This window comes from Leptonychotes weddellii, chromosome 3 (genome assembly GCF_054177405.1).
Source record: "Leptonychotes weddellii isolate Sample4059 chromosome 3, ASM5417740v2, whole genome shotgun sequence".
NCBI classification, from domain to species: Eukaryota; Metazoa; Chordata; class Mammalia; order Carnivora; family Phocidae; genus Leptonychotes; species Leptonychotes weddellii.
In genome coordinates, this window is record NC_138371.1 from 77,638,170 (window position 1) to 77,664,914 (window position 26,745).

The window sequence follows — 26,745 nt, forward strand, 5'->3', positions numbered from 1 at the left end:
GCTTCACACCCAGTGCAGAGCCCAACATGGGGCTGGAGCTCACAAGCCTGAGATTATGACCTGAGTTAAAATCACAAGTTGGACACTTAACCAACTGAGTCATCCAGGCGCCCCTAAATGACACATTTTAAAGTATATTGTCATGTTTACATTTTAAACTGAACAATGAGTTGAGAACAATGCAAGGCTAAACAAACAAAAGTCACCAAGTCAATGAGAGGAAAAGAAAAAAAATAATATGAAACCCCACAACAGTCACTAAATTTGGCTAAGTTTCAAATTAACTTCATTATATCAGTGCCCCGGTGCCCTGCATGTGTGCTATCCGCCATGTTTGCAACTCACGTTTCAGAACGTTTGGTTCCTTCTTCTGCTTGATACTCAGTCTAACTCTTTCGTGTGCTCTAATTTCCTACCACTTATCTCCCACTCTGCACTTAGTAATTCTTCAGACTGGGATTGAGCTATCATTTCCACATTTGTACTTATTCCCCATGTATTCCCTTTCGAGTGACTCATTCCAGATAGGGCTATGAACACCTGAGCACAAACAGCATCAGTGGTTTTCACCAGTGATGTAAGTGATCAAGGTGCCAAATGCATGGTCAGTGTCTCCTAAGGTCTAACAGTCTTGATATCTTCCAGGTCCTCTATCCTCTCAGGTCCTTATGTCAGAGGGTTTTCATTTTTTTTTTTCTTGGGAAATATTTCGAGTTCATGGTATTTTAAAGCTATCCCTGGGTTCAGAGAAGACTAGTAAAGTCTAAAAGATACACTGGCACTCCAGCATAATAAGGAAATTAGTCATCCAAATTGATACATGAAAACTATATCTAAAAATTAAGAGGGGAAATGTGGAGGGGCAGAAAAGGGTAGGGATAGGCATGGTGGACAGGAGAGAATTGTATTCTATTAAATCTTTCCTAACAGCGCATCTTGTTTGGATCATGTGATTTGAGCAGAATTTGGGGGTCAGTTTTTGTTCTCTTCTCTCCCATTTTTAGAATCGGTTTGCCCAACATTATGACACACATGTTCTCAGTTACCATAATAGACTACATATGTAATGTTAACTACATCATTTCAGAGCTCCATTTGCAGATCCTACATTTTATTTGACTCAAACTCCCCCCACCCCAAAGGAGACAGGCTGTTAATCCCCATCCTCTGTGGGAAGTTTAAGCTATGGCTGGCAGAAAGTGAGAAAAAAAGGCTCTGTGTTCCAGTTGCCATGTTAGCTGCGATACACACACATAATACATTTGATCTCCAGTGTTGTTCTTCATGAATTCATTTTGGAATTCACAATGCCACACTTCAGCATCATCTTAGGGAAGCTCAGAGCAGATTTTTCTAGATGTGCAATGCACTCTCTTTTACAGTGGCGTTTACAGCTGTAGTGAACAGGGGCATCTAAATTCGTACTTTTTAGGCTGAATCTTAAACTTCTGATAAGCCTTGCCTGGAAACCCAGGCTCAGAACTTGTCACAGAGAATTGGTGTCTCAAAGCACTGAGAGGAATGATTAAAAGAGATTGATTCTTTCCCTCTACATATCTGATGTAAAATCTAGGTATAACAAGAAAACAGGAAAGTTTAAATCACTCGAATGAATAGAGGCAGAAACTCATTCATGGAAAACACCACATTATAATTGCATATAGATACTTTCTAGCTATGTTAAAATTACACATATCTTTCTTGGTGAGAGTAGAGAGTCAATGAAAACAACTGCTTCTTTCTGTATAAAATTTGATAAAAAATTGTGGTTAAAGAGACATGAATCAGGAAAAGGGAATATCAAAGCAAAATGATTACTGCAGCTATGACTCTCACATTAAAACTTCGGCATTTGGGGAGCGCCTGGGTGGCTCCGTAGGTTAAGCGCCCGACTCTTGATTTCAGCTCAGGTCATGATCTCGGGGTCATGGGATTGAGCCCAGCATGGAGCCCAGCATCAGGCTCCAGGCTCACTGGGGAGTCTGCTTGCAGTGGGGAGTCTGCCTGAGATTCTCTCCCTCTCCCTTCCCCCGCCCACTCTCTCTCTGTTTCTGAAATAAATAACTAAATCTAAAAAAAACAAAAAACAAAAAAACAAAAACCACTAGCCCTTTGCATTTTGGTACCTTAGAAAGATATTTAATTTACAAAATAATCTTAATTTAGCTATTTTTATTAGGGCTTTGTCCCAGAGTGGGGGGGAAATGCTTCATTTATGACTTCTAAGAAAATTTATACAAAAATGGGAAGAGTATAAAGAAAAATTATTCAAAAGAGATTTGCTCCTCCAACCAAGGACAGCTATGTATATAGTTTATGCATATGAACACTTCAGTGGAATTAAGGCTTTCATATGACAACAATATTTCAGATATAAGTGCAGTTTTGTAAGAAAAAACTTTTTCATAAGACAATGCTTGCATGTTTTTTCTCTAAAAACTTATAAAAGGATCATCAATTATTTCCATCTTCCTTTAATCTTTTCTTCCAAGTTCACCTTTAGAAATTCTTTCAAAGTACAAAAATGACTGCTTTCTTTTCAAGTAGAACTGTTACAATTTCTAAGTTAAAAAATACTCTATTAATATGGTAATTGTAATTTGATATAACATACTGAAAAGTCTACACTTTCTCCACCTACTTTTGCTTATTTCTTATAAGACTCAACAAAGAAATCATTACATTAAACAGTATGGTTTATGAGACCTTGAGAAACAAAAACTAATTTTTTTAAAGTTACAAATGTTACAATAGACACATAAAGAATACTTTTCATCTAAAAGTGACAATAAGTGATATATAAAAACACTGAAGACAGCCTTTAAAATTTTAAACATGAGCAAAATTAAATAGTAACTTTCCAAGGAAAAATAAAAACTAGAAAACATGATTGTAAAATATCAAATTAAAAACACTAATGAAAGTACTGAAAAATTATTTGAAGTTTATTGGATTATTTTTACTTTCAAATTTGTTTGTGTATACAAACAAGAAAAGTAATATAAATATATACACAAAGTCACAGTTGTCGTAAGTTAACTTTCCTCTTGAAATGTATGTATAACTCTAATTTATAATATCTGATCAATTTCATGTGCACCAAGAAACTCTTATATTAAAGATCATATTATACTCTTTATTTTCCAATGCCGCTTGGGGATTGATAGAATTCCATACTGTACTATCCATACCTTAGATCTATCACTCTCATCTATCACTCTGCATTTCATATCAAATTGATTTTGACACATCACATTTGAATAAAACAGTGGTAGAACATGCATACTCATTTACACCTCAATATTAGTTGTTACACTTTTTATGCACTAAATAAATGTACATAATTGGTAAAATGCAAGGGAATCAAGTCAAATTAGCCAAATATGCATTCCAAAAAAAAAAAAAGTACTTCCCTAGCTAATGCATTATATATCAAGATATACATATAGTAAGGTATATGCTAAATACTGGTATAGAAAGATTTTACATCTTTGTGTAAAATCATTTAAACAAATATCCTCCATAACCTAGTAAAGCAGAATAAACTTTCATTGAGATTAGGTGGGCATCCAGAAACTATAATTTATCTTTATTCTAAGATTGAAAGAATTGATTTCCTACTTCGAGCCCATTTAGTGAGGAGGTCAGAACTGGGCACTTCTTAGAGTTCATGCAGACCCAGCCCTTAGCAGCAAGATTCCCTTTGGAGTCAATGACTTCTAACTATTGGAAAACCTACAAGAAGGGGTAAAGAAGTAGAAGGTTACAGTTAATCAAGTGGCTTTCACTAGAATCTCCTTCAAAAAGAATTATGTCACTGTAGACCTTTTACCTTTTTGTTGTTCAAAATCAAGTTTCCCTGAAGAATGTTGTTAAGAAAAAAAAAAAAAAAAAGCAGGAGTGAAAGGCCTAGTTGGTCACCAGTTTTCCCAATACTATCAAATCACAGCAGAAAAGACTTAAACAATTAGCATATGACTTACACAGTTAGCATAAAAGTAGTTGTAAATAGAAATTTGAAATCCCTTAGAAATATACTACATACCACAGCATTTATACCACAGTGAAAAACCTTTAATGTGGCAATAGCATTTGAGCCAAATAACTCCAGAACAGGAAAAAAAAAAAAAAATTGCAAGCTGACCTTCCTTAAAGGAAAGTTGTTTGTGTGTGCACACAGGTGTTGAAGACCTTAATTAAAGTCAGATACTAAGGTCCCACCCAGCTGGAGGTCAAAGGACCTCAATCCATGAAAATAGTTTTGTTTTTGAGAAATAAATGAAACTGGCCCCTGACCTTACCAATGAACATGAACCAACACACACTTTTTTTTTTTTCTTTTTTAACTTTAGACAAAGCTCCCGGGATCCTCCTTTAGAACTCTTCACTTTTTCTGCAATCCTAGAACAGTGTTTCTAAACCTGGCCACTGTTGACATTTTGACCCAGGTAATTCTCTGTTGTGAAGGTCCGGCCAGTGCACTCTAAGAGGTTTAGTAACCTGACCTCCACTCACTAGATGCCAGTAGCATCCCTCTGTAAATTGTGACAATTAAAAATGTCCCCATACATCGCCAAATATCCCCTGGGGGAAAATTGCCCCTGTTGAGATACGCTGTTCTAGAGAGAGGGGAATAACCTTTGTTAAAGGCAGGCCCACTGAGGAAAGCAGGAAGCAACAGCTAATAGCTTTACAGGCAAGGAAAAGATTGAGAAATGAGACACAACACTCACAACTAGTTGCAGAGCAATCTGGAGTCTTTTAGTATAAGGACTTAATCACTATACTAAGTATGAACATCACTACAATAAATATGAATAGCAATTATTTTATTCTGCATTAACACAGAGATGCCCTACCATGAGAGCATCCCTAAGTTAGTGCTGAATAAGATAAATTATGTTCACTATACTGATCCCAAGTTATTAAGAAATTGTTAGAGTTTCTTCAATGTACCTCATCAAAGAAAATAGAAAAATATTAATACATTTGAGGAAGATTTCTAACAAAAGGTTGAACTTTTCAAGATTCAAACTGATCAATATTTATTAGAAAAAATGCTTCTGCATAGATATATATCTTAGATTTTCCAGACAATGTTCATTTGGAGTATTTCCTTTCCTTTGCAGCTGCTCCTTAATTGATGGTTCAGAAAAAAAAGACATCACCTATAAAGGTATTCCCGGTAAACCCCTTCTCTATTATGGTGTGAGCCTTGTCTGACTCACAGGTCTTGCCAAAGATGAATGCTGCCAGCCCCTGCCAGACTAGAGATTCCCATGAGAATGTAGGACAGAGGTGTATATTTGGGTGAGAACTGGTCAGTTTCCAAAGGCCGGGTCAAAGAAATCTGTATTAGTCTGGGTACTCCAGGGAAACAAGGGAGGTAAGAGATGAAATGGCAATGTGTAAGTCAAAGTCTTATTTTGCAGAAAGTTTTAGAATTTGACATACCAATGGGAATAAACAAATAAATGAGCAAGCCCAATTCTAAAGTTTGGATGACAACTTGAAAGTAGATCACGGGAGTTAGAAAAGACCTAGGACAGGTGTCAATCCTTTCATCATGATGTCCTGGAGACCTCACTTCTCCCTGAGGCCATGAGGAAAGGGTTAGGATAAAGGGACTCCAGAAAGAGCAGCAGAAGGGATTAGAAGGAAGTCAATAATAACGTTCTCTGTTTAGTTTTGTCTTAAGTATTAAAATTAACCAGCAAACATTCATAGAGACAAAGTTCAGTTTGGAACCTAGCTCAATCACTAATAGCTATGCAATTTTTGGCAAGTTAGTTAACTTCTCTGATCTTTAGTTCTCATAGATGACACAAATACACAGATGAAGTAAAACCCTAATGAAATGAGCATTCACATTTGATCACCCTCCTGGTGACTGCCTGCTAGTTTTCACTTGGTTCCCTTTCCCAAATGAAGGGCCCAGTAGGATTGGGATTTCAGAAGTGATTGCTTGCGATCATTTGGGACTCTCTCAGGTCAGGGTGTTGTCCCTTGTTCACAGTGTATATCTCAGTGTCTTACATTTGGTGTTTTTGTGACAGAACAGACCAATTTAAAAGTATCATTTTTCATTAACTTGGCAATGATACAACCCTGTATTTTCTGTAGTTAAAGTATCTGAGTGCACTTTTGATGTTATGGCAATGTTTTACAATATATACCTTATAGGGCAAGGCAAGGCAGGTCTAGGCTCTGTGGGTCTTGAGGCTTATACCATTTGGAGGATCTTCTTAAAGGAAAAAAAATTATATATATATTAATATTATATATTATATATATTATATATTATATATATTGTATATGTATTATATATATTAATATATAATACATATATATATTATATATATATATATTGCAAGCTGATCTTCCTTAAAGGAAAGTATTTCATATGTGCACACAGGTGTTGAAAACCTTAAAGTCAAATACTATATATACACACAATATTTCTGAGAGACCATTAGCAAGTATGGCAGACCATACTTTGCTCAGATTGTTGTGGATGCTTTAAGGAAATACAGTTGAGGTTGGGGGCGAACTTGAAATCACAAGCCAGGGAAATCTTTAACGCATTTCAGAAGAGAATCATTCCTTCTTAGGACTTCGGATTGACTGGCCATCATTAAGGCTAAATAAATATTCAGAATTAAACATTGCAGCAAATGAGAAGCTGGAAGTTCACACACACACACACACACACACACACACACACATACACACACATACACGCATACATACACACACACACAATTAGGTATGAAAGAATGTTTATTATGTTTATTTAGAATCTGAAAGAGAACTATGCATTTTTAACAAGCAATTTAAAAACAGGGCTTTCTTTGGAAGGAACCCTTGTAAATGAATAGCCCTGAAAACTTAAATTTCATTAGCTTCACAAGACATATACTTCTGGGGCTGGATGAGAATTAAAGTAGATCATGAATGGAAATACTCAATACCTGGTATTAAGACCTTCTCTTCAGCAAATGTTAACATTAGTATTCTTATTACTGTCAAAGCAATCAATAATGATTATCTAGCAGCTAGTATCAAGTGACACTTGAGGGTGTGAGAGGTTTGGGGCGCTGTTGGTGATGGATCATAGCCTTCCCACATCATCTTCTTTGTCCTCTCCCTAAGAGAGCTGCTCTCTGCATCCTGGCAGGCAGTAGGAAAAGATGTCATATGCAGAAGTATCAAGTAAAGAGAGGCATCCCAGCCCCCTGGCTTAACTACCAGTCAACCTTGTGAAATCAGATGTCAAAGCTATGCAGGGCTAAAAAGATAAGAAATTGACAATAGAACCATTTCATAGGGATAATAGCCATAAATATAAGTATAATACAATATAACTGGCAAAATATGCATATAAATAATTATGGAAGTACCAACAAAATGAAAGTAAGGAATTAATTCTGTCCAGTAGCATTAGAGAAGGCTTCTAGAGGAAGAGACATTTGAGTAAAATTCTAGACAGGAGGAATGACACACAAAAGGAGGTGTATAGGAACAAGTGTGGGCCAAGTGAGACAAGTAGTACCCTGAACTTAGGTGGGGTGACAGGAGATGGAACTGCAGAGGTAGCTTGGACTGGAGTTTTCTACCATGTTAAGGTGTTTGGTCTAAGGGAAAAGGGAGCTAATCAGGCACTGAGTTTTATGAGCTTTGTGAGAACAGCCTTAGGGAAGTTGTGCAAGGGTCACTCATGGAGGGGTAAAGTCTACTGTGAGGGAGAGTACCCTTGTGTAAGGCTGCACAGGCCATGTACTGGACAACTCTATGGGAGTATCATTCTTATAGACTATGACAAGAACTCTGAGTTTCACATCACTCACAAGGACAGTAACCCAGATGAGAGATCATGAAGAACCCAACCAAGTCAAGTCAAGGATACGAGAAGAATGAAGACCAGATACCAGCACCAAGAAATATTTCTAAGAGGCCATTAGCAAGTATGGCAGACCATACTTTGCTCAGATTGTTGTGGATGCTTTAAGGAAATACAGTTGAGGTTGGGGGTGAACTTGAAATCACAAGCCAGGGAAATTTTTAACCCATTTCAGAAGAGAATCATTCCTTCTTAGGACTTCGGATTGACTGGCCATCATTAAGGCTAAATAAATAATCAGAATTAAACACTGCAGCAAATGAGAAGCTGGAAGTTCAGGCTGTTTCACATTGAATGCTCAGGATACTTGTGAGCACTTCCCCACCCAGACACTTCTTGTTTGGAAAAACAAAAACAAGACAAAATAAACAGACGAACAAAAACATCATTTGTTTCCATTTAGAGAGAGTTCAAGAAAATAGCATTTGTCTTATTTTTCTCACCAGTTTCATTTACTACAGATTTATGGAATTCATGTTCACATTACCTTTAGGGCCCAAAGAAATCCACAAACATAATAGAATGCCAAAACACAGAAGGAAAGTATCAAGTGTCTGTGGAAAACCATTCTGCCTATTCAGTTAAAACCAGTCTTCACCTCCTTCCTCTCGATCTATTTCTAGTCACCAGTTACCTGGACTTAACTGAACTGCTAACAAAGTCCCAAAGCTATAATATGTCACTGACTTGAGATTTTCTTGTGACATTTATATCAAAATGGAATTCTCTTGTCTTTAGCCATATCACCCAGACTCAAAATAAGACTAATCTGTTTATCTCTAATCCCCAGCAAGTTCATGGTTCATGGTCTGTCATTTCTTCCTTATCAGATCAATTATCAACAACCAGAAAAGAGTGTCAACTGCTTGAAAACATTGGTCTTTTTACCTCCCTATCTTATAGCCTTTATTTTCCTATCATCACATGGCTCTCTGATATTTGAAAGACCTAATAGAGGTTGCCATTTATATTGTAATCTCCTGGGAGCTTTTCAGAGATACAGGACCTCAGGCTTTCCCCTAGACCTACAAAATCAGAATGTACATTTCCACAAGATTCCAGAGGCCTCTTGCGCACAGTAGCATCTGATCTGCTTCGTGGTAAATGAAGCTACCCAGGCACAAGGCTGTTGAGCTGCTTTAGCAAAACCACCTTAAACACACACACACACACACAAACACACAACTAATAAGCCAAAGAGAGTGTACAAGTTTTACAAACAGAAATAATTTGGCCACAGGACGGTTCAAAAAAAGGATGAAAAGATGAGCCACTCAGAAAAGGAAAAAAAGACCACCAAGAACATGGGAAAATGCAGGCTCCAATTAGAAGCATTGAAGTTTCCAAGTTTTGAGGCTGATTCCAATAATTCAACTCTTAAAGACTGCCCACAAAATACAGAGAATTTGGTTCCTTCTCCTTATTTGCATAAGTAAATACCTTCCAATGAGGGCAATATTCATCTCGTATCATATTTTAAGATGATTATAGGCAATCTCAGGTGGTTAAAGTCATTTAGCCTTCAGCCTTGTACCTTATACCCCACCTGAGGCATGCTGAGCTCCTTAGAAATGGGCTGCCTGTTGTGCCTTACTGCTTAATTATTATATTAACATACTGAAGCTTCCTTTGAATTAGCTCTTCTCTGTGAGTGTGTTTATTCTATAGAAAAGCCCTTCAGTGATTTGCAATGAAGGTAATTTTTCTTGTCAGCTTACTTCAAAAATCCAATAAGTATAAATCCAATGCAATTTGAGTTTTGCCAACATTTTGCTTCCATTTCATTCTGTTTTGTTTCCTTCACATCCTTTTCTTTTTTTTTCTTTTTTCCCCCAAACCCCAAGTGCAAATCTTCATTGTCTGAATGCAAAGCAGACTGCAACCTTTCTCAGAATACACAGCGCTGTTTTGCTGCTCTGGTTCCTTCGTTACTGGGCATCTTTGCCCACAGTGGGCAGAATCCAGCCTGCCTGGTAAGACTCCGTCAGAGCACACTGTGAACTTTGGCCCGCTTGGCAGAGATTTGCTCATCAACTAATTGAAAACTGACAAACGTTCATATCTGTAAGTATAAAGCAAGTGAATAAAAGCTTTTTTGGAGCATTACGCATATAAAACTGTCATCCCCAAATTCATAGTCATCTTTATACCTGCTCCCTAAATCTAAACCTGTGGGGTGCTGGCAAGAATATCTTAGTCAGAAAAAAAAAAAAAGAGAGAGAGAGCGAGAAATGGAGTATTCTGTGGCATGGCATTCCACGTCTACATCCACTTCTCTGGTGAGAGCCCTTACAAGTATGAAGTCCTGTTTCTAATTATTTTAGCCACACCCCCACAATGCGTCCTCCTCTTTAAAAGTTTAGCATATGGTAAGGACTAAAGTTAAAGTATAAATGTTGATTTTATTTGAGCTACATGCATACCCTCACGATTTTTTTATTGTTTAAGATTCGGGGGAAGAACTGTCCCCCCCACAGGCTGTACATTTAACCAGAACAGGAATCAATTTTTATTCATCTTGGTAGCCTCCTCCCCCAAGTACTCGGACTGGAGATTGGTACCTCATCTTGTGCTCCAAGCTGCTGAATTGTGAACCTACTACCAACTTTGCATCAAGATGTTCAAGTTTCTTTTTAGCTGTCTCTGACAGGAGAACAGCAACAAGGAAAAAGGAAAAAAAGAAAAACATCACAACAGCAAAGACCTCTACCCCCAAAGAAAGGAGGTATTTTAGCTTATTCATCTACACCTGCCACCCAAAAAATCCCTTCATAATCGTTCTGTCCTAACACTGTAAAATGTTTCCAGAAATTTCTCTCTGTAAAAATGCCTTCTAAATGAACTATAATCTTTTTAAGATCATTTATGTGTAGGTTTTTATTTTTTTTCAGTACTTTATCTTGTTTCCTTTTCTGAGCATTACAAACTCAGCCCAGCACCTCACCCACATGGGACAGTGCTTCAGATGCACGATGTCATTTTTCTGACGAAGGGTTACTGTCAAGTTAGACAAAACGACTTTGGTAATGCAAGATCTCGGGGGAGAAAGCAGAAGATAAATGAGCGGTGGCTACAGAACCACAACGTAACCTCATTTTAATCACAAGTGTTCACCCCTCAATGTGCCAGGCTGATAGGTTGGTGAGCAGACTCAGAATAGGTCAGCTCCCCACCAAGCTCAAATCAAGTGGTGGCAGCTAGAGATATGGTGGTGCAGTTTGGTGGTTACAAACACTGGCTTTGAACTCAGACAAGCCTGTGGTCCCTGGGTTATCTTGTGTGGCACTAAAAACAAAACACAAAGGATATTAAGAACAGAACCCTCAGGAAGGGTTATTCCAATAAAAGGCAATGAGAGGGGTAACAAGCATCAGGGAAAGAGGAAAAATCAGCAACAGGATTCATCATCAACCTTCATCTTCAACCTTCAGGTTTCAATTCTCCGTTAACTATTTTTTATCCCTATTTCAGTGCAACTGAATAATAATTGAATGCCTACTTTCTGTTAGGCATTAAGGTCTCTGAGCTCCACACAATCTGACTGGGAAGACAGATCAACTTAAATAAAATAACTACAGCAAAAGCGAGACAAAACTTGGCAGAGATGATATGCATAGAGTGTAAAACACAAAGGTGCAGTAAATCTGACTCTAAAGGAAGGCCACATTCAAGGTGGGCCTTCAAGCAGAGGAAGAGTTTGCCAAGCAGACAAGGAAGGAAAAGGATTCCAGGGGAAAAACTAAAAACAGAGCCTGAGAAAGGTCAGGGGTTAGCGCCGTAACCCCCTGGTTCCAGGGTCAACTGTAATTAATTCACATTTAAATTTAAATAGCTACATGTGGCTGGTGGCTATCATATTGGACAGTGCAGGCCTTCAATTAACATTTATTCTGTCACTTTGTTTTGGTATAGCCCTGAAACAGAATTTTTTTTTTTTTTTTTAATGCGATCTCGGGACAAATAAAGAGCTCTAGAGTCAAATTACTTGAATTCAAATTTAGGTTCTTCTTTTACAAGTGATTTGACCTCAGGAATTATGTTTCACTACTCTTTGCCTCGGTTTCCCCAATTGGCAAAATAAAAGTACTTACCCCTATAGGACTGTGGGGAGGAATAGTGCCTGACATATAATATTTGTGGTACATGTTGGCCGTAATTACGATTTGTGAACATATAGTCTCTAACACCATGCTACTGTTTGTGAATATATGCAATCTCCAATATCAGGTATTACTTAGTTTAATGTGAATAAACACATAAAATGAATCTTCACAATCCTCTAACAAAAAATAATGTAGTCAGTATCACTAGTGCATTTCCTACACGGCAGCTTCACAAGAAGATTTTTCTTTGAAAATAGACAAGCCATTAGCTGGAACATCTTTTTCTTCCTCCAGTTTCACATCAAAGTTTTGTGGGGGTTTTTTTGCAATATTTCAATCATAACTTTGATGATCATTATCATGAAAAAGACCAGGACAGTGGCGTTAACTAAATGTGTAAAGTTTGCGAGTGTTCATCCAAAGCTATTGTTACTTGAAAGATGAGAATAATACGGCCTCGTTCCTAAGGAAAATAAATGTTTCCATCCCCTACCTGTGAGTATGAAGATATTTTATTTGCCCAGGCTACACCATAAACTGTATTAGTCTCCTCTGGGGGAATAAGTGTAGTTTAGTTGCTGACATTAAAAGTAAAGCAGTCTTTTCATTTAATATAGACTGAGATAAATTCAGATTAAATATATATTGTGTAAATAAAAATGGTTATAACATTTATTACAAGAACAGCACACAAGACTATGACTTTTCTGCACTTCTACCATCACACACAAATATGAGATTTTAAATCGGGGACTCAAATGAACATGATATAGCATATTTGAGTTATACATCTTCCTTTTCACAATATATTATTGATCTACTCTCACTATAGTTTATTTTCTTCCTCAGGGGAGACTAAGAACTTCCTTATCAATTTGTTCAAAGTTTTAATGACTACCATAGCTTTGTCTGACTTTAATATAACATAATATATTCTAACACATCAATCCATAGTATCCTGCCCATCTCTGTTCTAAATATCACTCCTCTTCATAATATGATTCAATTTAAGGAATCTTTCCAAAGATCGATCTAAATAAATAGCAGGTAGGTTTCAGGCAAACAAATGAATTTGCATTGCTTTATATTTATCATAAATTTTTCTCTTAATTACCAAGGTACCTTGTTCAGAAACACAAAAACAGCATTATAAATTAATTGGCACTGTTCCTGCTGATTTTTTGGAACTTTTGTGGAATGTAAAAGCCAAAAGTAAAAACAGCCTGCAGAACCCAACCAGAGCACACATTATATTTAAACACTAAAGTCTACAAACATGTCATAGGATTATTTGTGGAACACATTTTGAACTACCAAAATCTTGTCATTGATAGGTGAGACCCTATTTATTTTCAAATTCAAGGTCAAAAAAACCCTGCTCCCTTCTGTTCCTTTTGTTGTATATGACCCAAACAGACAAAAACCCATATTCTCTTGAAAGCAATTAAAGGACATACTTTTCCTCCCATTGGAGAATAATAAAATTGTAATATTACTAAAATGTAACAACATAGTTTCAAAAATGGGGAAGGTCACGGACATGAAATAAATGTAGTCTCATCACATAAATATTACCAAATCCGGCATTCACTGTAAAAAATTTAAGTCCATTTATTATTAACCAAAAGCAAAGGTAACACATTTTTACTTAACTACTTGTAACTCTATAAAAAGGCTCTTTTCTTAAATTATTACTTCCAAATAATTGATAATTTTGTAATATTTCTTTTTTTGTTTTTTTCTGTTTTTTACGGATACTTTATTTTTTTTATTTTATTTTATTATGTTATGCTAATCACCATACATTACATCATTAGTTTTTGATGTAGTGTTCCATGATTCATTGTTTACGTATAAGACCCAGTGCTCCATTCAGTACGTGCCCTCTTTAATACCCATCACCAGGCTAGCCCCTCCCCTCTAGAACTCTCAGTTTGTTCCTCAGAGTCCATAGTCTCTCATGGTTCGTCTCCCTGTCCGATTCCGCCCCCCTTCATTTTTCCCTTCCTACTATCTTTTCTTTTTTTTTTTAACATATAATGTATTATTTGTTTCAGAGGTACAGGTCTGTGATTCAACAGTCTTACACAATTCACAGCGCTCACCATACTACATGTGCTATGGTGATAATTTTGTAATATTTCTAAGTGGAAGCAAGGTAGCATCAAAGAAAATAGTAAAAGTTCATAATTTCTGAGCATAAATCTAAAATAGCAAAGTGTCTAAATTTTATTAAATAAATCCATAGTAGTTTGTGGAAAAAAATGAACTTAAATGTAATTCCTACAGAGCATGTGATATAAATACTAAATTAGTTTCCTAAACTTAATGCTGAAGTTCATTTTAAATGTATAAATTCTTCAGTATGTATTATTTAGGTTTTTGTCAAATCATTTTAATTATATATAATATCATTATTTTAAAAAATTGAACTTTTTCATTATTAGACATTAAAGTATCTGTTAATTCTTTTACTGAAATCTCTGTTAAAGCAAGTTGTTTTTATTCTTGGTGAACTAACAACAGCCTGAAGGAATTAGAGCTGAAAAGAAAAAGTGAAGAAAAACAAAAATATTTTGTTTGACCAAGTAAAAAGCACCAAAAGTGGTTTGGTTTAAATGATGTACTAATTCGTAAACTAGGTCTAATTCTTCCTGATTTAAACAGCTGGGATTTTTTTTTTTTTTCCCTGAGTAGCTGAGGAATCAGCTTAAATCCCTCTAATGCATACATCGTATCTTCAACATGCCTTTTTTTGGCAATACTAGTGTATTTTTACAAAAGGAATATAGGAAAACAGAATGCTAGTTACACGAAAAAAAATTATAACATGGATGCTTTGTATAACATGTGTCCATGCATTAGAAGTGAGTATATGGGCAACATTCCAATGAAACTAAGAAGCAAATCATAATCTCTTTCCTGAATTGAGGACTGGGGCCCCTGGTCCCATTCTTGATTGACACATCTGAACCTGCTGAAACAAGAAAGAGTCGATTGGTAGATTTCTCAGCTGCAGTTCATGGTAGCTGACCCAACTGACCATTGGTTGGTCAATAATTGAGCTATCACATTGACTATAAGGAGAAATTATGGATTATTTTCCCCTGAAAAGTATAAAAATTGGAAGCTACGTTATAAAAATATATATTAAATATCTATCTATCTAGATATATATATATGACCGTATATATATTTGCTCATAGCATAGGTTGTTAGAAGCAGGAGTATATAATATAGGATATTTCATATTTCATATTATCTGCTCCTTTAGTATTGTTGAGCCTTTGCCTAGCTCCTTGGTCAACATGTGATTTCTGGTTCAATGACAAAGCACCACCAACCAATCCCACAAACTGAATGACATTCTACCACCTAACCCGGATCCTCTGCTACTCAGAAATATTCCCATTCATCTCTTCTGCACTGCCTATAACAGTCCCATGTAGCTGTTCTGTCCCGTCTGTCTTAAATCTTCAAACCCCTTCAATTCACTTCATTCTCCTTACTGTGACTCTAGTCTTTCTTTCCTGAGAAGAATAAGCCTATACAATATGTGCCCTTAAATTCCCTTTCCTCCACCTCAAAACTATCACAGTGTCATTTTTTCTCCTCTGGACTCCATGTCTGCAGCTTTAAGGGGAAAAGCATAAAATATGTTTTCTCAAAATTCAGTTCTGTCTCTTGTGCTTTTTATCCATCTAATCCCACATCTTCTATTCATTCAATCATTCATTCATCCAATCAGTTGCTTACTAGGTCAGTCAACAAATACTTACTAGGTACATATGTAGTACAGCAGTTTGAAGCCAGTGGGTTCTTCTTTTTTTTTTAAGATGTTATTTATTTATTTGAGAAAGAGAGAGAGAGAGAGAGTGGAGGGAGAGGGACAAGCAGACCCCTGTTGAGCAGGGAGCCTGACATGGGGTCCCATTCCAGGACCCCTCGAGATCATGACCTGGGCTGAAGTCAGACACTTAATGGACTGAGCTACTCAGGTGTCCCCAGAGGTGGGTCCTAACACCTCTTCTATCATTTTCTAGCTACACCAGTGCAGGCAAGCTTCTTAATCTCTCTGGCATTCAGTTTTGCTCAGCTATAAAATGAGTAATAACTTCATCATGTACTAGCATGAAGATGAAATGAGAAATGTCAGATTAAACATTTAATACTATACTTAGCACATAATAATTTTTGTGGCAAGCAAAATGCTAGTTTCTGTGGGTTTATAGTTGAAACACGTGGCTCTAATCCTTGAGGATGATTTTTTTGATATATATGTGTCTATATGTCTGCGTGTGTATGAACATATACACACATACATACATTCATACATATAAAACCTCCTCACAGTTTGAGTAGTGCAATATAGTATGGAATACATAAGTGGAATAGACAAGTGGCATAACTATTACAATTGGAAAGTAACATTTATCCCTATTTGAAGACTGTACACCTGGCAAATTCAGAGGAATCAACTTTAAATTATAATTAGTAAAGATCTAAGCTGAGATGCCAAGTACAAATAAATTTACAAAAGTTTATAGTGTTTCTATATTATTTAATGCCCACTTAGAGATGAAAAGGATTTTATTTATGATTACTAGAAAAATATAAAATACATAGGAAAAAATTTGACATGAAAAACAGACCTATATAAAGAAAACAATCAAATTTCGCCAAAGGATATAAAAGTTTGCAATAAATTGAAAGATAGCCCCCTTTCCTGGGTATTATAATAGCTAGAATATCCTGAGGTCAGAACAAAATCCCAATGTGATTTGTTTTATACTTAAAAGATAAATTCAAAAATGTATCTGAAAAGATAAATAACACGGGAGTGAAATTGGAAATTTGAAAAATGCAGACATATGATGGGAAACTTTTCTTACTAGATATTAAGAGGTATTTTAGAAGTATGATAATTAAAATAACATAGAACTATCCCCCAAATCATCGGACAGGAAATAGAATAGAACAGATATCTCAGGAGCCAGTCATAATTCATAGGCAAACATTTAGGATACAAGAAAGGACCTAATCCGTCAATGGAGAAAAATATAATTTAATAATTATTTCACTATCTGGGACTTTTTAAACTAAATTATATATTTATCTCATCAATAAAATTGACCATAAAATATTTTTTAATTCTTACATCGACTATCTCATATCAAATAACACAGAAGGTAAGAAATAAGATGTAAAAATATTTTATACATATCACTTGTGGTCCTAGAATATGAATGCTTCATGCAAATCAATAAGCAAAACCTAAGACCAAATTACAGGAACAATCAAGTAACAAAAAGAATACAAAGTGCTAATAAGCTTGTGAAAAACAATGTATAATCTTACTTATCACAAAGGAAAATGAACTGTAAGATACCCTCTCTGCCTGTCAAAATTAGAATGAAATAGGAGTAATACAAGATTCCATGTTTGTTATGGTAAAGCCAAACTAACACACTATTGTTTGGAGAGTAAATTGGTACACGTACCATTTTATTTGTTCATTCATCTATCCATTCAACAAATATTTTGTGAGCATTTACTCTTTATAAGGAACTATTTTTAGTAGTTGAGAAGTTTTTAAATATTTCCTTTTTCTATTGTAGGGATTACATCTATTAAGTCAATCCTAAAGAGATAAGCAATGATGAGCAGAAGCGTACCTGTAAAAGATATTTATTATAGCTTTAATAGCAAACATTTTAGACACATATTTAGACATGATTTTCAAAAGCCAACAATAAAAAAAGATTACATGAATGCTGATATCTCCATATAGTTGCCTGAATACTCTTTAGGCAAAGTCAACATTTTTAAAATGTGAAGGGCTTCAGGGGTGATTGATGGGAGTAAAAGTTGCATATAGTATGAGCACAACTTTGTGATACAACAAAGATTAAGAGAGGTTGTCACTGGATGGCAAATTACAAGTTGATTTTATTTTCTTTCATATGCTCTCCCTATTGCTTATAATAATAAGCATGTACTAGTTTCAACATTAAAAGAAATACTATTCATTTTTAAATTCAACAGAATAATAAGGAGAGAAGATAATTATTTTCATCTAAAAATATGAGAGGGCATCCAAGGCACCTTTCAGACTTTGCTCCACCATTATCTCTTCTCTCTTGCATTTTTATCTTTCCTTGGCCCACAAGTGAGCTCCAATCTCTCCTATTTAGAAGTTATGTCCTCCTTTTCCTTTGAGCTAGCCTCTATCTTCCCCACCTGCTATTATTGCCAAATTTCTTGAAAAAGCAGTCAGTATTTCTTTTCTCACTTTGTTTCCACCCATATATCCTTTCCAAAATGTTTCCACTCCAATATATTTATTGACCCAGCTCTATCTCAGATCACTGGTAAGTATTCCAAATTCAGTTTTCTCCATCCTTGCCATAATTCTTCCTCTATATACATTGTTTGATTTTTTATTTTCTCCTGATAGTCTTCTCATCAGTACTTATTGGTTTTTCTTTCTCTTCCCACTCTTTAAATAGATGCCTTTCTCAATATTTCATCCTGAACCTTGTTCTCTTCTCAATTTCTTTCCTCAAAAGTCATATCCAATTTCACATATTCAGTTATCACATCTATGCATCTAACTCATAAATCTCCAGTTTTCAATTTTCCCTTGAACCATGTCTCCCCTTCTTCTCAGCTGCATGCTAAGGGTTGCTACCTGGATATTCTTCAAACATCTCAAGCTCAACACATCTAAAATCAAAATATTCACCCTGCCCTTAAAATGTATTTCTACACATGACTTCTCTATTTCTATTTACTGTCTCACAATTTTATGCATACTGAGCTCAAAATCTTAGACTACATCTTTGTCTTATTCCTCCTCACCCAATTAGTTGTCCATGGTATACCTTTTTTTTTTTTTTGCTTGCTTTTTAAATAACATTTCTTTTCCTTTTTCATTCTTTTCAACTCCAATTTAACTACTCTTACCTTAGTGTAACTTGGTCTTCTTCCATAGGAATAATACCCTGGTCATTAGTCTTAACTTCTTCCACACTCTCCTGCTGCACAACATGTGGCCAAATTTATCTTCTGACAGTACTGCTGTGATTTTATCAGAACCTACTCAAATGGCTTCCAACCATCTCTTAAAGTAAATGTTCTTTACCTTGGCATTCAAGAATCTTTTCAATCCAGACCTCACCTTCTTTTTTTCTCCACTACTGTACAGATTTTCTATGCTTTGACATGCACCACTTTCTATGTATGAGTTGCCCTTTCTGAAACCAGTAACACCTGTCCTAAAGGATCAGCACAATATAACCATAATAGCACAGTCCTCCCCGGCTATCCGCACTGGCTCCTTATTTTAATCACTCTTATGGCAACTACTGACTTCTATTTGCTATTATTCATGAAAATGCCTTTCTTCCAAGCTACACTGTAAGGTCCTTGAAGACAAAAATTGTATTAAATTTACTTAAAATACACCACAACACCTGACACAGTGTCTTGCATATAGCAAACACTCAAATACTGAGGTACAAATTCAAACATTTACAAGCAGCAAACTACAAGTGCCGCGCACTTTCTGGTCATTCCTGTACTCATGTATTTCTGTTAGCAATATGATTTGTTGGTCTCCTCTATAAATTCTTAGGAAAAAGAGTCCTACCTGGCCTTTAATAACAGATAATCCATTGTTTAAGTCATGGAAACCTATACAAAAAGCAATTTTAGCAGGTGTTATATTCCTTTACCCGTTGCTTTTTTTTTTTTTTTAAGAAGGAGGTATATAATTTAAAAAAAAAAAAGAGCATATTGTTACATTATGATTTGTCAGGGATTATTCCATAATTAAATCGTGATTATTAGGGTGATCACTAGGGTTAAAGTTATTTCTTGATCCAATTAAATCTTTGCAGGAAAACATAGGTGGATGCACAAGTTCTTAAAAATTGGCACTATTAGATACCCCAGTGGCATATGAATCAGGTAACTCTTATCTGGCAGGTTTCTGAAGGGAAAAAAAGCATCGAATGACCAGTCATCTCCCTGAGCGCCTCTCTTATTTTAATAGCTATTACTCTCAATCCATGCTCATCTCCCCTGAGATACTGTGTTGGATTCTTTTCCTGGATAAGTCTTTCAAAAATTAAAGATAAATACAAGTCTCAGAATACCAACAACATCTCTGAGACATTTCGTATATGTTAAACGAAAATGGGATGACATTAGAGCCCAGTCTTGCTCAGATCAGGTGAAACTTTCCCTGGGTAAATCTATTACACAAGACCATTCCCTCAGCCCTGAGCCAAAAGAAACAAGAGTAAAAGCACAATAATATGGTAATATCATTCCAAGATCCCAAATGTATCTGTAAAACCTCAGCTGGAAGTTGGTTTAACCTCTCTCGTATTGTCATGTGACCCCCGAGGTGGTACCTTCCCTTCTCTAAGTGAATAGAGCGATTACCATTACCCGTGGAATCCAGAGTTCCCCAGTGACTCGGAAGAGTCTTGAGAAGGGATAAAGTTTCATAGCTTATTGCAATTCCTCCAGCACTGAAATCTCCTGGAGCCGAAACTCATTCAGAAATGATGAGGCATTTGAAGCTGTCTGAAATAAGGGCTCTCCACTAAAGTGACTGGTTAGTCCATATCCCACCTGAGAAAATGATGAAAAATCACGTTCGGAAAGAAAGAAAAAAAAAAAAAAATCCATCCCTACAATGGGCCAGAGACAGTGGTTATTAAGCTGACTTTGATTCAGGCTTGTTGAACTCTTTAGATTCCTAATAGCCCATCTGCACTGGAGGTTTTAAATGCCGCACTGATCTTTTAATTTCTCCCATCTGATTCCTGTGATAACTCCTATACTCTGGATAATTAGGGAACTGAGCAAACAAATCGCCACCCTTCCAATACTAGGGTAAATACACTGTTACAGGTTTGTCAACCCTTCCAGAAAGCCATCCTGCCATAGTCCCATGTCACCATCATATCTCTCTCCCAGCAGTTCCCCATGTTGCAGAGTAGGGGGTGGGGGAGAAAGTTAACATGTGGGGACTTAACTGAGGCTAACCCAGAATTTGGCTGTCATCCCACAAGAAGCAAAGCAGGAATGACAGGACCCCTTCACATTCCCAAAATACTTGTTGCCACGTCTGAACGGATTTTCAAGTGCCATGGTGATCATTGGCTCATGAGCCTCCTTCCCACTGGCTTCATCGGTTACATGCCGCGCATATTTTAAAATGGAGCATCCTTTGATCAGGCTGGGGATGGTAGCATTCTGTGCAGCACACTTACAGCTACAGGACAAACTGTCGGAGCTGGGGGAGACTCTCAGCAGAGCCCGTGTGTTGGGGTGGGGAGCTGGGCTACACACAGGGAGAGAGACTTGCAGCTACAACAATGGAAAAGAGAAGAAAAGAGGGACATCTGCAGAAGAGGGGAACAAGCAACTGACTCACACAAAAATGACAAATGAGAAAACTAAACTTCTGGAAGACGATTTACTCAGCAATTGAGAGTCGCCCAGGTGGGGTGGGATGACAGAAGAAGGCTAAGGGAACCACTTGCTCGCTGAGAACGTCTCTGAGTGCTTATGTGGGGAGCAGCCCTGCTCCAAAGAGAGGTGCTCTTATGTTAGTTTGCCCACTGGAGGTAAGAAAGAAAGGCAGCAACAGGAAATGGATGTTTAAGGCAACTTGTAAGCCCACCTAGGAAGCAGGCCGTCCCATTGTTGGCTGTCCTGCTGCCTTCTCCTGGCGGCCCTCTGTGGGCACTGTCATTGTGGAAACAAGCAACAAGCTGCCGCCATGAAAAGAGAAACATTTTAAAAGAAACACAGAGATCTGGCGATTTTTTTTTTTTTTAAGAGCATAAATGCAAAGGACAACATAAATGAGTGAGAGAAGCACAGCCCACTTTTTCGGAACTGTGAAATGAAGGGCAGGGGGAGAGAACACAGGAGAGAGAAAGGGAGGAAGAGCTCTCGAGAAAGAGGAGAGCCTACTAAAGAAGCCAGCCCCCCTGTACAGACAGCCTGACGCCAGATGGCTTCTTCTAATAAATATTCAACCTTAACTCTGTTCCCATGTAACTTTGTTGTAAAGCTGCCAGCACACCCACACAGATCTGGGCCAGCAAAATGATTACAGTAGTACAAACAAAATAGCGCAATAGAGGAAACAGACAGACAGGGTCCTGTCCACAGACAGGCAGGGCTGGAAGACGGGAGCTGATGGACCTTTAGATTTAATGCTTCGGAACTCCTAATAAGTAGCATGGGAGGGGAGAGGAACCTCGAAGGAAGAGAAGAAATATTTAACTCATCTTCTCCCTGCTTCAGGTTTCAGCACCGAAACATAGACGTTTTCTTTAGAGATTACATATGTGATACTGTAACTCAAATATTATTTTCCAATATAACCTCTACATTGAGAGTAATAATAACTTTCCTAAAGTCCCTCCCTTTTTTTTTAATTGCTGCAATAGATGGGATTTTTGTACTTTAAGAGTTGCCAGTTGGATTAAAAATAGATGATTCCTCATAATTTTATCTTTATAAAACTGAGAAGCGGGCGCCTGGGTGGCTCAGTTGGTTAAGCGACTGCCTTCGGCTCAGGTCATGATCCTGGAGTCCCTGGATCGAGTCCCGCATCGGGCTCCCTGCTCGGCAGGGAGTCTGCTTCTCCCTCTGACCCTCCCCCCTCTCATGTGCTCGCTCTCTCTCAAATAAATAAATAAAATCTTTAAAAAAAAAAACAACTTAGAAGCAATTCTCTTTCGGTGTCGACTTCTTTCCTCCCTACTGCTCCCCACTCCTCCCCTCCAGTTATTTTGTATTAAAATTCTATTTAAATATATAGACAACTCTTGATTCTGCAGGGAGGGGGATTCAGTATGCGTTCCAATGTTTCTTTGGGAGATCATTTGAAAATAATGATGCCAGAAGACAATGCCATTTTACTAGAGTAACCTATGGAAATTTTTGAACCAAATAATGCCAACATTCAGCCTAAAGAAATGGTGATATGGTGAAATATTATTTTAGAAATGTATATTTTGGAGTACAGTAAAATGTGATGTTGGATACAACTAATAGAGAACTATATTAAGCTTTTTCAATTTCAGTTTTCCAATGATATATGTGAACTTCTTCTAGTTAGAAATGGACTAAACCAACATAGCAATAAAATATGGCAACTTGGAACAAATCATCTAAAATGGTTGATATAAAAATGAGTTTCTAACTATATTTTACTTTCTATTTATTGATCTGATATCTAAAATTGTCCAGGAAAAAAAAAATCCCTAAAAGGGTTCACCATAAGCCAAGTTTCTTCTTACCTAAAATCAAGAATATATTTTGTACGGTTCTTTGATAACACTGTGTGAACGGAGACGTAAGAAAAACCAACAAAACAAAAAAATTAAACACTTAAAAGAGCTAGATAAGTTTCGTTAAGTGCATACTGTTGTTTTGACAGTTTGAGAATCTGCACAGATTTTACATTTTATTACACTGACATCAAAAGCCGTATTGATAGGAAAGGACCATGTTTCTAACAAAGAGAGACAGATAAAAATTAGCATTTATCTTCTGGTGATATTGAGCTTTCTAAGGGTAAGCCATAGTTTTTTTTCCCCCTTCCTACAGAGAACTGTCTCAGGGAAGTGAAAATGCATTAGAAGGTTAAGCCTTCCCAGTTAAGGACACGATGGAGAGAAAGCCTTGAAAAGATGTGTACAAATTGCACACATGAAATACAAACAATGCAAATATATCCATATACAAAATATGCAGTTGTGCATTCAAAAGAGGTAATGGCATGCAATAATAGGAAATTATTTGAACATCTGTTTGCACATTAATCTGCATATTTTTGCACATGCAATCATTCATTTGCATCAGCATATTTTGCATGTCTCATGCACACGTTAGACACCTGTTATTGAAAACTGGGTCCATAATGTGCTGCTAATTCCCTTAAATATAATTCCACTTTCATGAGATTTATCATAGAATACGAAAGGTAGTACTTTTTTAAGTGGCCAGTACACACGAGCACAGTAGTGGAAAGTACACGCACTTCTTCCTCATCTATGCATAGGCAGTAGACTTCAGTGTTCAGAGAGGAAACCAAAACAGTAGGTAAAGAAAGCAAGACAACGTGGCAGAGGTGAATGATGACACAATCCAGTTCCTTCCTTCTGATAGAAAAATGATCAACCTCTGAGGCATAAATTGAGAAATCATGCTCATCGACTGTGCCAAGCGCCATGTTTACCTAGCACATAGTACACAGTCAATAAATATTTGCTGATTCCTTGGTTAATAAAGGAATGCATAATTTAATTTAAATGTCACATTCAACTAATGGTTTCTGAGGTTAGATGATATATCAGACTCTATTCTGATAGCTTTTGCAAGCCTATCTCATTTAATCCATATGGAAATAGCCTTTGAGCAAATACTGTAAGACTGAGCGAAAAAGACTAGGCTCTGTTATTAACCAGAAATGTGATCTTGGACTAATTTGTCTAGTAACTGATTTTGTAAAATGGGAGACTGGGTTGAGTCGGCAAATATGAAGTACATATGGTGCTACTAGCCCTTCTTGAACCACGATAGACATAAAAAAAATATCCATGCCGGCACGCTTTCCCACTGAGAACGGACTTAGCCGTAAATTCTTTCTTAACACAGCACTCCAGGCAACCACAACCAACAGATCAAATTTGGCACACAAGATGAATCTATTTTCTATTCCTGGACTATATTATCTCTAAAGGTCCCTTCCATAAACGGAATCAGGAACTCCTACAGAACACTAAAATCCTGTTTTTAAGGAAATTATCCTAACTACTTGCTTTTTTTCTAATTACAATGTATCAAATATGCTCTAGAAAACTAGTTGACCAAACGCTGGCTCTATGTAGAATTTCACCGCAATAGTATTCTAAGTGGGTTTAACCCATAAAATATGCTAAAGCAAAATAATGTTCAATCTATTTCCCTCTCTTGGATTATCCGTGAAGTACTTTCTTCTAGGCAGTTATGTAAAGCGGATCAGCACAGCGCAGCCCAGCACAGCCCTTCAGGATGGAAGAAAGACGGCAGCCATGGTCCCAGCTTCTGCCAGACAGAGCGTTGGTGGTGTGACGGAAAGCACAGAAACCTGGAGGCACATGAAAAGGACATACTCAGACTACTCCAGTGATATGGAAAGATGGGAAAACAAATGCCACTCTCAGGGAGGATGGGTTTTTGAGAAAAATCCTGGGAAATCCTTCAGTGTGATAAGCATTGCAAACAGCTGAAATGAATCCATCAGAAGTATATCCTGAGTGTTTGCTCTGTGTCCAGCACTGTGCTATATTCATAGAGAAGTACAATAAAAGACTATAACATAGTGCCTGCCTTTGGAGAAATTGCCTTCTAGTTGGAAGAAATAAAACTTATAGATAACATTACAAAACAGCTCATAAGCCAAGGATACTTTTTTTTTTTCCAGCCACATCTATACCCATATGGACAACATTTCAATCAACTGTATCACTTTGAATGTCAAGGCTCCAACAAGGAATTCCCAGAGTCCTTTTTATGACGGAGGAAAATGCCCCCTGCTGTGATTTTGCCTCTTAGGTCATTTTCCTAGCTATTTACTGTGTCATGCCTCTTCATTTCACGATGATGGTAGCATGTTCTTTTTGCCTGCATATCACATATAACTTTTGCTTCTAGAACTGTCATCCAAATTTCCCCCAAGGAATCACCTTTCTCCCACTTCCAGTCTTTGAGGATTGGGTGGGGCCGACATTCACACCCTAGCGCCAAGCCTGGGCACATGATCCAAGATGGAGTATCCCGAGTCCTAGCATTTGTTATGACTATGGTGAAAGAGAAACTCAGGGTACGACTGGACTAGCTGGTGGCCACAGATAGAACCTGACTGACAATAAAACCCCTAAAAAGGAAACAGAGCTGAGAGACGGAAATAGACAAATCCCTAGTGGCATAGTATGAGCACCGTTATATAGCAATGTTTGATTCTAGCTGTATTCATGGACTTTTTGGTTTCCCAAAGGATGAGATTCTTCCTTCCCATCCACCACCCAGCTCAAACCATTGTAAATTGGATTTCGATCACAAGCAATCAAAACAACTTGGTAAATTCAATCCACATCACTGGCATGCATTGAGGCAGTCAGTTGGTCCCATTATCAAAATATATGCAAAACGAATTTAAATCACTTTCCCAAAATCCCATAATGAAGATCAACAAAAAAATTACAGAAAGTAATTTAAGAAGAAAATAAGTTGAAGCACCACATTATTATAAACTATTTTCTATAACTATTTTCTTGCTCTTGTAGGGACTGATAACCTGGTCCTATTTCTCTTCACATTGCCCAAGACCATCCTAAATATACCCTTCTGGGAAATATTAGGAAATAGGATCACCACCACAATTGCCCCTCACTGTACTCTTCACTTGTATTAGGATTCTTTCAAGTTGCTTGTACAGATCCTTTATGAAAACAGGGTATCTAATTATTGGGAAGAATTATCAGAATTCCAAGAAGCTCACTTGAGGTCTATTTATGGAACCATTAGTGTTAATTCTCAATTTAGAGTCCCTTCTCCTCCTGCCTATTTCCCCTATGAGTCCAGCCAGCCCTCACTGGGTCCCTCAGAGAGAAATGCCTAAAAAAAATACAAATTTCACCTCAGAATTTAGGGTAATACCTAAGG

The 26,745-nt window shown here is 37.0% G+C and overlaps 2 long non-coding RNA genes across 5 annotated transcripts in view; one reads left to right on the top strand and one right to left on the bottom strand.

Moving 5' to 3' along the window:
- The window catches only part of LOC145720559 (uncharacterized), a 40,298-nt gene extending 27,862 nt beyond the window's left edge, over positions 1-12,436 (top strand). The window contains exons 2-3 of the long non-coding RNA XR_014143615.1: positions 9,745-9,964; positions 10,349-12,436. This is a non-coding gene — a long non-coding RNA (uncharacterized LOC145720559). The remainder of the gene's footprint in view (positions 1-9,744; positions 9,965-10,348) is intronic.
- Positions 1-26,745, bottom strand: part of LOC115943109 (uncharacterized) — a 388,724-nt gene that overhangs the window by 94,108 nt on the left and 267,871 nt on the right. The window lies entirely within an intron of this gene.